Raw genomic sequence first — 11,836 nt, forward strand, 5'->3', positions numbered from 1 at the left:
GATACAATAAAAAAGTTTGCTTTATCTTTAACCTTCTTCACAAGTTTACTAGTGTTTTACTGAAGCTTTTGCTGTAATGCCTTCCCTCAAATGTATTTACTAATTACATTTAAACTTTAAATCTGATTGGGAGCTGTAAGAAGCTTGTTACATTTCCCTACATAAGTTTTCTGCCAGTGAAAAACAGTAAGTACTAGTAGTGGTCAGATAGTTCCCGCTAGGGTCGATTTTCACTCAGATTTATTATTATTGTTATTAATATTTTTTTAATAATAATAAACAGGATGTATTTAGCACCAACATATTACACAGTGCTGTACATTAAATAAGGATCTTCCAACCTTGGATTGGAACTCAGAATTTCAGCAACCTAAGGTCAATTTAGAGTTTGGATATCCAATGTGCAGGAAAATCATTGAATGACAGATTGCAAAAAAAGTGATATCACAAAAATTACACAGTTACACACCCCTTATTTCAAATAAAAATCACCAGTTTTTCTCATGTTTTGGCTATGATTGACTGATATTTTGACAATAAAAGGTGAAGCAAACAGAAAAGACTGACACTATGCTTTTCTGGGTTCCTTAAACTAATCAAACAAACCACTTTTTCAGCAACATTAATTTTAAAGTCCCAACGACAGTAATATCTCATTGATGCATTCTAAGGTCAATTTATAAAGGAAAACCAATTACCCTACTTGCATGTTCATGTGGGAGGAAACTAGAGTGCCCAGAGGTAACCCACTCAAACACAGAGAGAACCTGCAAACTCCTTGCAGATAGAGTCCTGGCCAAGATTTGAACTTGAGACCTAGCTCGCCCAGGATCAGCTTGCTCACAGCAGAAAAGCATGTACAATCATAGCCATATTTACTATACAATATATTCATATTGGAGTTAGGCTTTTTCAATATGTTAATATGTTGTTGATGTGCTGATTTTTCCCTAACACGTACAGTTCCTGAGTTATGAGTGCTATTATAGTTAACATTGTACATGTATGTAATTTACACTAAAATGTAAAATAATAAAATAAAAAAAAAAAATAAGGCACACTGTGGTAATGATCTACTGAACAGTGTCAGTCAGGTGCCATTGTTTCTTCAGATATGCTTAGAGTATGATTTTCTTGTGTACTCTTTGTCTGGATTGTCACGGTACAGCATCCAGCAGTAGTCAGCCATCATACTTTAGTTCCAGAAACCTTGGTAGCGGTGATCCATTAATTGAATGTCCTGGTGAAAACGTTCCCCTTGTTCGTCACTCACCATACCAAGATTTTCCGGGAAGAATTCTAGATGTAAAATGTGCAAGAAATGTATTTTTAATGACATGTGACAACCCTGCTTCTGGTATGAATCAAGCAGATTCTGAACTCCTTCCTTGTATGAGGGAGACTTATGGTTGCCCAGGAAATTTTCACATAGCCACTTGAATGCATCCCAAGCTTCTAGCTCAGCTGCTGAGAGAGATTGTTTGAAAACATGATCCTGCAAAACAGACTTGATCTGTGGCCCTATAAATATCTCTTCCTTCATTATTGCAGTGCCTATGTTTGGAAACTTTTCAACAAGGTACTGAAAACCCATGGAGTTTGATTTATCCCCTGGCCTTTACAAGGTTCTTCATCAAGCCTAACTTGATATGGAGAGGTGGCAGAAATATTTTATGCGGAATAACCAGAGGCAGAAATTTGTTCCGGGCTTATAGGTATCTCTTGGTAGCCAGTCACGCTTGACATAATGGTCTTCCGTAGATCCGCTGTCCCACAGGCCTAGGAAAAAGCAATATTTTGTGAATCCTCCTTGCATTCCCATCAGCAAGCCAATGACCTTTAGATCCCCAAGATGTTCCACTGGTGTGTTTATATACTGGATTGCTTCAAGTAGTAACTTCATGTTGTCATAGGACTCCTTTAGGTTAACTGAATGGGAAATCGGTAAACTTGGTTTGGATCTCGTATTATGCAGTAAGACTGCTTCCAAGCTTCTATTAGAGGAATCATTGAAGATACGCCATTCAGATGGAACATCCTCTTGTGACAAACTGTTAAAGAGTGCATTTATATCATGACAGTAGCACAGTAAGCCATCACTAGTGAAGAACATTGTCAAGTTATGATTTTGTTTTCTGTAGTGAGTTACAGTTACACCTTTTGCAAGCAAGTGTTTCTGTTTAAACCTTGAAACAAGAAATTGGGCTTTAACTTTGAGGAGATTTAGATCACGAACGAGATCATTCAGCTCTGCTTGTGTAAAGGTCTCTGATTCTGAATCTTCATCAGCCAAGTAGTCAGGATCAGATGATTCGGGGTTGTAACTGGCTGCAACTCCAGCGCATTCCTCTTCACTTTCTACAGAAGCAAGTCCATCATGTGGCGGTACCTGAATTGGCAATGAAACATCATGGGGAGCATGCCTAATTGCAGAATCGAGATATACAATTTTGTGCATAGTTTTACCTGAGAATCCACATTTGTTGACACGGCAAAAATAGCAGTCAATTAGATGGTCTCGCGGTTCTCTCCACACTCGGGATTGCAAATGGCATTGTTGCTTTACACTGATTTATCCAGTCACGCAGTCCATTGGAACAACGGGTACAGATGACATGTGAAGCCCAAGATTTATCCTGGTCACCAAATGGACAGCCAAAATATAATTTGTAAATCTTTTTAAGTTCTGTGGTAATTTAGCAACATTGTTCTTTTGTTGTGAATGAACCACACACATAACAGAAGCTATCTGGATCATTAAAGCAATTTCTAGGCATGATGACAAATGAAATCATTCGCAGTTAGTGTGGTCGCTAACCTTAAAAAATGAAAACTGTTGTTAAATGTTGAAATATGTTAAGGCTATTTATAACGAATTTCACACAATACACTAGACGTGCTAGAGAAAAACTGAATACAGATTTGAAATCTGCATCAAAATGCATCTGATGAAAATGACATGTTGACCTGTGTTATCTTTCTTAGTGCAAATAATTCTCTAACATGAACTAATGAAAACTATGATAAAGCTTTGCTGTGGCCCTGAACCAGAAAACATATTACTATTATCTAAATCATTTATCTAGAAATATAAAACTTTAGTTTCCTTCCATATTTTAAATAGATCCCAGTAAATATGTATATTTGCAACAAAATTGCTTCTGTACATTACATTCTTTGACAGTCTGTCTAATTCATGACTACACATTGCACAGCAGTGTGAAGCATGTGACACACATGTGATTTACAAGATTTATATGAATTTCCATCCCAAACCAAATCATACTAAATTTAGCTGTATATATTTGTTTAGGGAGTGCTGATAAGATTTCAATGTCTGCCTTTTAATTTATCAAGATGATTAAAAGCTTAGAGAGCACAAATGTAAGTCTTATTTTTTTTTTCCTTTAAGCTGTCATTAAAAAGAATATTCATACTGACCCATTATAACCTTCTTGGCAAGCAAAAGTCAACAGATTTATAGAAGTCTTTGGGGCATAACCAGCTGTCAATGGTTGATTGTAAGTGGTCAGTGTTTTTCCCTTTGATTGCTACACTGTTTAGTGTAACTGTACCATATTAATTTGTCATGAGCTTATTATAATACCCTGCACAGAAAATTACAAAACAATCGTTGTTTGGGTAATTCCGCTCAATGCAGTCCTATAATTGACATCTTCATTTCTTCATTAAATCACTCACACCGCTGAAACATTAAAGCCTCATAACCAATATAAAGTTTCAGCACATAATGTCTGAAAAATAATGTAATGATATACAAATAAATTTATCGGCTTCCAGATTAATCTCCCATGCATATGGAAATCTTATCCTGCAGCATAATAATGTGCACATGTATTTGTAGCTTTCATCTCATTCTTTCCTGTTTCTCTTTGCACATAAATGTAGAGGGTGAAAACCAGGTCAGCCTGACAGTTTGTGCCTAATATAAATGACTTACTGGGTTACTTGCTCTTGGTTATTTCATAATGGTGATGTATACAATGTAATGTTCTACTGACATCCTGGAGTCATGGTCAAAATTATTGTGTAGGAGTCTGAGTGATTTTATGTTTCTTTCTTTTATTAGTTTCTGCACCTTACACTTCTTTAGGTAGTGTGGTATTTATTTGTCTAAGTGCATGAATGTAAAATGGTTTGGTCTAATTATCTGAATAGAACCTCCATGGGCTATTGCACAATCTAGTCTGGTGTTCATAGAACACTAACATGTTTTGTAAAAATGACACAAAATTAGTTCTTTTTACATTAATTTTCTTTCTAATGTGTTGTTTTTTAGAGTCAGAGTTTAAATTCAGATAAATAAACCTGCTGTGAAATTCTGAACTTTCTCTTGTTCTCCTTTTGTTTCTCTGTTTCTCTTTTTCTTTTAGAATGACCTTATATGAGTAGTTCATTGTCTGGAAAACTTAGCCATTTAATTGTTTATAAATGACTTATGCTGTTGTACAATGAAGTTTTATTGTGTACTATAATTTAATCACAAATGATGTCTCCTGAAGTACAGACTCATGATACTTTTTGCCAAGTGATACAATAGGCTCTTACTAAATAACTACCTTGTTTTACACAATATGAAAACCCAACATGCTTTAAACAATATGAATTGTTTTAGTGAAAAAATGATTTTAAGATAGCGGCTAAAGGGATTTTGCTATGACCTGACAATGACAATCATAGGAATAAAATAGTTATTAGAACAATATTTTTTACAGAGCTAGCTCCATATAATCAATGTATGTACCTTTTATTTGGCAGAGTTCTGTCTGAAAATAAAAAAGAAGATAAAGTAAACTTTTTTTAATAAAATTTGACATTCACTGCCATTGAAACACTTAGAACTGGAAGATTCCCATGAAGGAATATTTAAGGAAATTACTGATTCCTTGTTTTATAAATAGAGCCCAAAGTGTTTTTAAATTATCTTCACACTGCAAAAAATTGCTGTTGCTGCTTCTTAGGTTACAATTAGGATTGACAAAGTTATTTTCTGTTTCAGTAGGCCTTGACTATAGAACAATGAACTGTATTGGAGGTTCTCTGGGAGCTTGCATTTCTGCCTCCGGTGTTCCTCTAAAAGAGGGGACAGCAAACGTTTTTGGCTATTAGGTCATTTCAGGAGGTCAAGAGGGAACACTAAGCTGGACACTCTCTCGAGTCCCACGCTGATGGCTCTGCCCCCCATGAGGAACGCCCCTGAAGGGAAATCCCTCTCCTCCGCAATGCATACGAAGGAGAGGGAATGTCCCTTTACCCAGAAGTATTAACGCCCAACGCAGTAAATAGGTAGGGGTGGCATGACACATCAAGACATTATTTAATTAAAACATCTACATATTGAAGGAGAATCCCGCATTTAATAGCTGAACCTGGAGTAAGTTTCCCCCATTCAAGACTATGCTCTATTTGTTTTCTGCAAAATCTTTCTGTTTTCTCTTACCTTCTTTTTCAATTAACGATGGCCATCAGGACATACAGGGAAGGTAAATCTCCCAACTGGGGACACAAGCAATATAAACTTGACAGAAATACCTTAAGATGCTTCACATTATACAAAAATTCAGCCTATAGATAGAATTGTTTAAGTCTCCAATACTGTTGTAAGTGTGACTTTTTTTTTATTTCACCATAGTGATGCAAACTGCTAACTGCTTCCTGTTAGCAAAAATGTGCTTCTATCCTGTATATTAATGTTGTGTTCTCTTTCAAATAATCCATATGAAATATAGCCGGAAGCAATTTAATATACAAGGCTATAAAACACAAATTATTCTGCTAAGTTTGAGAACTGTTTTTTTAATACGTTCAGTGGTACAACTAGATTCTCAAGCTGAACATATGCTGTTGCTTTCTTTTTTTTACTATTATTATACAAATAATTATGCTGTGTACAACATCAATATTCATTAGCTTACATATCACTTTCTCATTATCCACAGGAAAATCAATTAACTTCTTACCCCTAAAATAAAGCATATTTACGTAATGTATTTGTAATCAATAAATGTGCCGCCTGTAGAATGCTAGAATGGAAGAATAATTGTTTTCTAACCATCTTACAATAATCACATTGTTTTATATTAGCCCTGGTGAAAACACAAGTTCATTGTTTAAAATTTCCTTTTTTAATTTCATTTTATTTATAATGTCCCTAATGCTCCATCCAACACCATTTTGCTTTGTATGTCAGAACTTTTCTTTAAGAAGTCAAAAAATTATTGGAATATATCAAAAATACAGTTTACAGGGAGACCCTAGAGCCTGCGAGGGGGGAGCTAGGCGTAATCCAACATGACTGTGGGGGGAAGACCAAGGGTCATGTGATGTGTGAGGGGAAGGTTAGTTATGGTTTGAGTTGATTGGTGGCTAATAAGACAATGGGTGGGGTCAAAAAATAATATAAAAGAATGAGCGCAATTTACATGGATTTTGAGAAGATTAGAAGTGACAGCAGGACTCTGGCAATTACCTCATGGGGGGAGTTGAAGCATTGTGGGCCCAGTTGCAGGCCACTGTGGCTGAAAGAGGCCCTGGATGGTTAAAGGGACAGCTGACGAATATTGTTCGAGGGGCAGCTGGTCTTTTGGTTGAAACAATGATGGATAGGGCACGGCCTAGGAGGTCTAGGCCTTCTGTGTGCCTGAGCCCAGAGATCTGGAGGGCTCAGCCTCGCGTTGGTTGCCCCGCAAGGGACCGCTATGAAATATATTGGTAGGTGGGAATCTAGGCGTTATCAGCTGTATGCGCGACCCCATTTAACTGAATCTGTGTAATTTAGGTTGGCTTCAGGGTACCGGTGGGGGGTTTCTCTGCATGATGCTATTTTGTATTTTATCATTTTTTGTTTAGAGACGGAGCTTTGTTTCATCTGGATAGTGGGCCACTCCTATGTGTGCTGGGGAGCCAGGAGAGCGGAGGTCAGGCCTGAAGGTGATCAGTTGGGGTGCCAAGAGAGGAGGGCATACTTCGTTGGATCTGGATTCCAGGCATGTTGTGGTCCATAGTATTGCCTGAAATCATTGGTGGCAACGATTTGGGGGTCAGGTCTATGAGGGAACTTATTCGGGAAATAAAATGGGATTTCCTTTGTTTGCGTGTGGCTTTTCCCGAGCTCATTGTGGTTTGGTCGGAAATTGTGGCCAGGACAAGGTGGTGTTGGGCTAGGTCTGTGGTTAGTTTAAATAAGGCTAGGGCAAAAGGTAAAAGGGAAGTGGGCAGGAATGGGGGCATTGTGGTTAGGCATAGCATAGGTTTTTGGAGAGGGACTACCAACAGTTTTTACAAGGGGATGGCATTCATCTGAATGGGGTAAGGATTGATCTTTGGTTTATTGGATTACAGGAGGAGATTCAAAGGGCCTTGCGGGTGTGGAAGGGCGCACAAGGGTAAGGCGTTATCCTTGTGGCGCTAAGGCGGTGTGAGGTCCACGATGGGAAGTGTGTTGAGTAGTTGTGTGGTTAAAAAGTGATGGAGTGTGGCGAGCCATCTGTGGTATGGGGTCTCCAAGTTGGTGTAATGTAGTTGTTGTGAGGTTAATAGTGGGAGGTATGCGTGATTGATATAGTTCCAGAGGCGGTGGAGTGGTGCCTGGGGGCAGTTGTTATAATTATCGATTGGAACACAGATCCCAGTTTAATGGTTTGAAAAAGGGTTAAGGATGTCTGAAGACCTGCCACCTGACGTTGGTAATGTCTGGTTGTTATTTATGGTTGATCTTTATTGTTAATAACAAAATGTTAAAATGTTAAATATGTTAAAACAAGTTGTAATTTAATAAATGGCTGCAAGGCCAATTTTCAGCATACCTGCATATTGTGGCTATTTAAGGTTTAATAGGGGTGGAGATTATGGGTGATTTTTAAGTAAAGTATCCAGAAGGCTCTTTCATGCCACAGTCATGTAAGTATGATTTTTTAGTATACTGTAAAAGGCTTTGTGGTATTTAATTAGGTATGATTAGAAAAAACTTACTTGTTTTACTTCAGTATATTTTCAATTCAGTGTTTACATGATCAATATATTGGTGGGTCCCTATTTTGTAATTCTGGTGGGCTCATTATATTCAGGGAGCTTGAAAAATCTATGCAGGTAAGAAAGACATTTCTTAGAGCACCATGGTCTAATCTTGGCCAGCTATTGACTCCATTGAGGTTTTAGGGCTAAATTATGTCACTAGAATAATTTATATATATATATATATATATATATATATATATATATATAGATATAGATATATAGAGAGAGAGAGAGAGAGAGAGAGAGAGAGAGAGAGGGTTGTGTATGTTCCTCTGTGTTCACCTTTCTCAACTACCATGTTTAGATATGGAGCTAAGCTTCCATTCAGCACCTCTGCTTTTTGTATTGTCATTTTTTACCCTTCAATAAGTCCACTGTTCATTTTGGGGACTGTAGGCACTTCTTTTCCTTCTGCAACTGATATTTGTATTGTGTGAGGAAATAGTACTGAATTGCTTTTTTTAATTGCTGGCTTATCCCATAAATGACAGCAATGAATTTTATTAATATTTTATTTGACAGCCTATCTAAAGCTTGACACCGCATGACTGCAAACTGCGGGAATAGAATGTGAAATAGAATATGTTACTACTGTTATAGATGCATTTTGTGAAACATTAGTAAAGTAACTGTGCACATCTATTTTAAAGAAAACAAAATAATGGATAAAATGTACATGGTGATTTCAATATTCATTTTTATAAGATTATATGATATATGGCGGACAGTATTTGTTGACCAACAACAATGATTACTTTGTCTTACTAAATGTACATGGGACAAAATATACATTGAATTGTACTGGTATCACCTATATGTCCTGGTACTGCTTAACTCACACCAGGTCCAGTTTTAGACAAAGTAAGGCATTAAGTAAAAAAGGACACAAGGTTATATATGTTGGAATGCTATAAATACTGCAGCCAACAACATTTAAAACATTTAAAACTATTTTTTTTGTTGCAGATGTGCTTTTTCATATTTGTAAGACAGGAAGTGAGTAGAAATTTGCCCAATGGAAATACAGTCTGTAACAAAATATCTTTATATACTAAAACTATAAAATGTTTTGAAAGGTTTTTGTCAGGGTAAGGTTATTGTGTGTTTTAGACCTATGGTTGGAGAAGAGGGCCACATCTGTACATATTGTGGGAGGGGAGCTTATTGGAATGTAAATGCCACCTTTAAGAAGTTGGTTTCCTGATATCTAACCCTCACCTTGAGGAAGCCAGATTCAATGCCTGAGGAAGGGTCTGGTTTAAATATTAGGGGGGCTCAAAAATAAAATTATCAACAAAAAATCTCCAAAAATGTTTATTTTTCTCTTCTTTTGCTTGCATTGGATGGCTGAAATCAACATAGTTTCAATAAGATAAGTGATTTATGCTTTAATAAGTGAACAGCCTAAAATCAACCCTGTTTAGATCTGAAGCTGTATTTACATACCCTCCTATAATAAGTGTTAGTTACCTTATATAACTTAAATCAGATTAGTAACTAAAGTTGCCAAGCAGAGACTGTAGGTTATAAACATCTTAGGTCTTTTCCTATAGTATTATACTTTCAATAAAGCTATTATCTTCATATTTTACAATACATTGTGTGTATGGATTTACAATGCAATATATTTAACACAAATACTCTGTGTATCATGCATTTTTGTTTTGTTTGACTCGCTACTATGGTATGGCACATGCAGTGTCCAAAGGATTGTGCATTTTGCACTGTTAAAAGCCTTTTTCCTGTTTATAGACTGTGAAGATGCATGTAAAGCCCCCAAGTGACCTGACATACTGAGCTGGGGTTAGAAAATATAATGACATAAAAGGAAATTGGGTCAGTGTGTTGTAATAAAATAAAATGGAACTTTAATAAATGCAATGTTAGCATCATCATAGTAGCAGAGAAGAGGTTACCTATTAGTCATAAAATGTGTCTGAACTAGATAGCACACTACTCATTTTCAACGTTTATCCAAAAGAACATAACAACATCAAAATATCATGTATTTTGTAGTCATTCAGTTATATACTACAAACCAATTTCCTAAAAGATAATAAAAAGAAAGAATTCTATTTTACCTACATTTTTCTATAGTGCCTTCTTACAAACCCTAGTACCACTTGCTGATCGAGTTTATCATTTTCTAAAGACTACTAGTCACAAGCATGTGTTGTTTTACAGCTCATTCGTCTTTACCCTACATTTAATTAAAGTTGGGCTGATTGCTACAAAAACAATTACTTCCTTATTCTTACTTTATTTCATCTATCTCAGATTTCTCCTTTTTTTCTCCCCCCTACATTTTTTACCTTTTAACTCATAATAGTGGGCCTGATTTATTAAAGCTCTCCAAGGCTGGAGAGGATACACTTTCATCAGTGAAGCTGTGTGATCCAGCAAACCTGGATGGATTTCTTCAAAGTCAATAGCTATTTGCTAGCAAACATTTTGAATCCTGGACCAAATCTATTCCATGTTTGCTTCACAGATGAAAGTGTATCTTCTCCAGCCTTTGGGAGGTTTAATAAATGAGGCCCGAGACTTTTGCATGTGATTATGATTAAAAAAGTACATTTCTGGCCAGAAGGACAAACATTTACATATTTTTGAAAACAATAAATGAGCTCCAAAGCCTGGCCCTAAAAGTAAAATGTGTAACAACATGAAACCCCCCCCCCAACCCTGCACATTTGAAGAATGGAATGTGGGTTTCGTCGGATGCAGTTTTCCAGCCTAAAGCTCTACTTTGAAACATTCCTTCACTTAACTTGGTAGCCATAAACACTTTGGAGATTTTCAACTTTAATGCTGTAAACATGGAAAAGACTGAGGCACTCATAGAAAAAATGGGTATGTTTTTAAAAATTACAATTTATTTATGGTGTTTTGCCTTCCAAAGTATGTCATTACCAAAGATATATATATATATTCATGATATAAAGACCACAAAAGAAAAAAAGAATGTTTATGGCCTAAAAAATGTGCAAGTGGGTTAGTCTATCAAAGACAAAAAAGAAGAGCAACATAAATAGGAAAGCAGTTGTATATTAGTGGTTAGACACCCCATCCCTAGCAACCACAACCACTTTACTCCCTTGCGCTTGCACCACAGCACTGCTAGAATCACCCCCTTGGCCCTCCACCCCCCTGCCAATCCCGCTCCCTTCTAGTTTGCGCATAACCTCCTTAAGCCCTTCCAATACAGCTGCGACCCCACCTCTGTACCCCCTGTTTGCCCCCCATGCTGCGCAACATGCCTCCTTATGTACACTGCCTTACTGCCCCTCTACCTCAAGCCCTTCCACCCCCAAACCCCTTTGCTCAGAAACACCACCCTGCTGCTGCTCTAAAAAAACACATTCCCTAAACCCCTCCTCCCTCCCCCCCTACTGTGCCTGGCCCACCTCTCCTTCAACTTCAGATGAAGAGAGTTCCCTCTCTGAGTGACGGACTCCCTGCTCCCAAGAGCCAGCCGCGTCGCTTCCTGGAATCCTCTGTTACGCGGCCCTGCAGGACGCGAGGCCCCTGCTGCAAGAGGGACCTCAAGCCTGCAGGCCTCTCTAATAGGGGAATGGGGGCTGTGCTCCCTGACAGCCACAGCCCCCTCCCCACGACGGGTATTCCTCCCTAGTCTTGGTACCGCTCGTGCCCCACGCTGCTCAGCAGGCTGACTAGGAGGGTCCCCTAGGGGGCGCCCATGACTGATCCGAGCTCTCTGAAAGGGGCCTGGACCAAAGCGCACCAGAAGTCTATACCTCCCAGGCCATACCCCGGCAACCTAGCTGCAGGGGGGCTC

Source organism: Pyxicephalus adspersus, chromosome 5 (assembly GCF_032062135.1).
Source record: "Pyxicephalus adspersus chromosome 5, UCB_Pads_2.0, whole genome shotgun sequence".
NCBI lineage: Eukaryota > Metazoa > Chordata > Amphibia > Anura > Pyxicephalidae > Pyxicephalus > Pyxicephalus adspersus.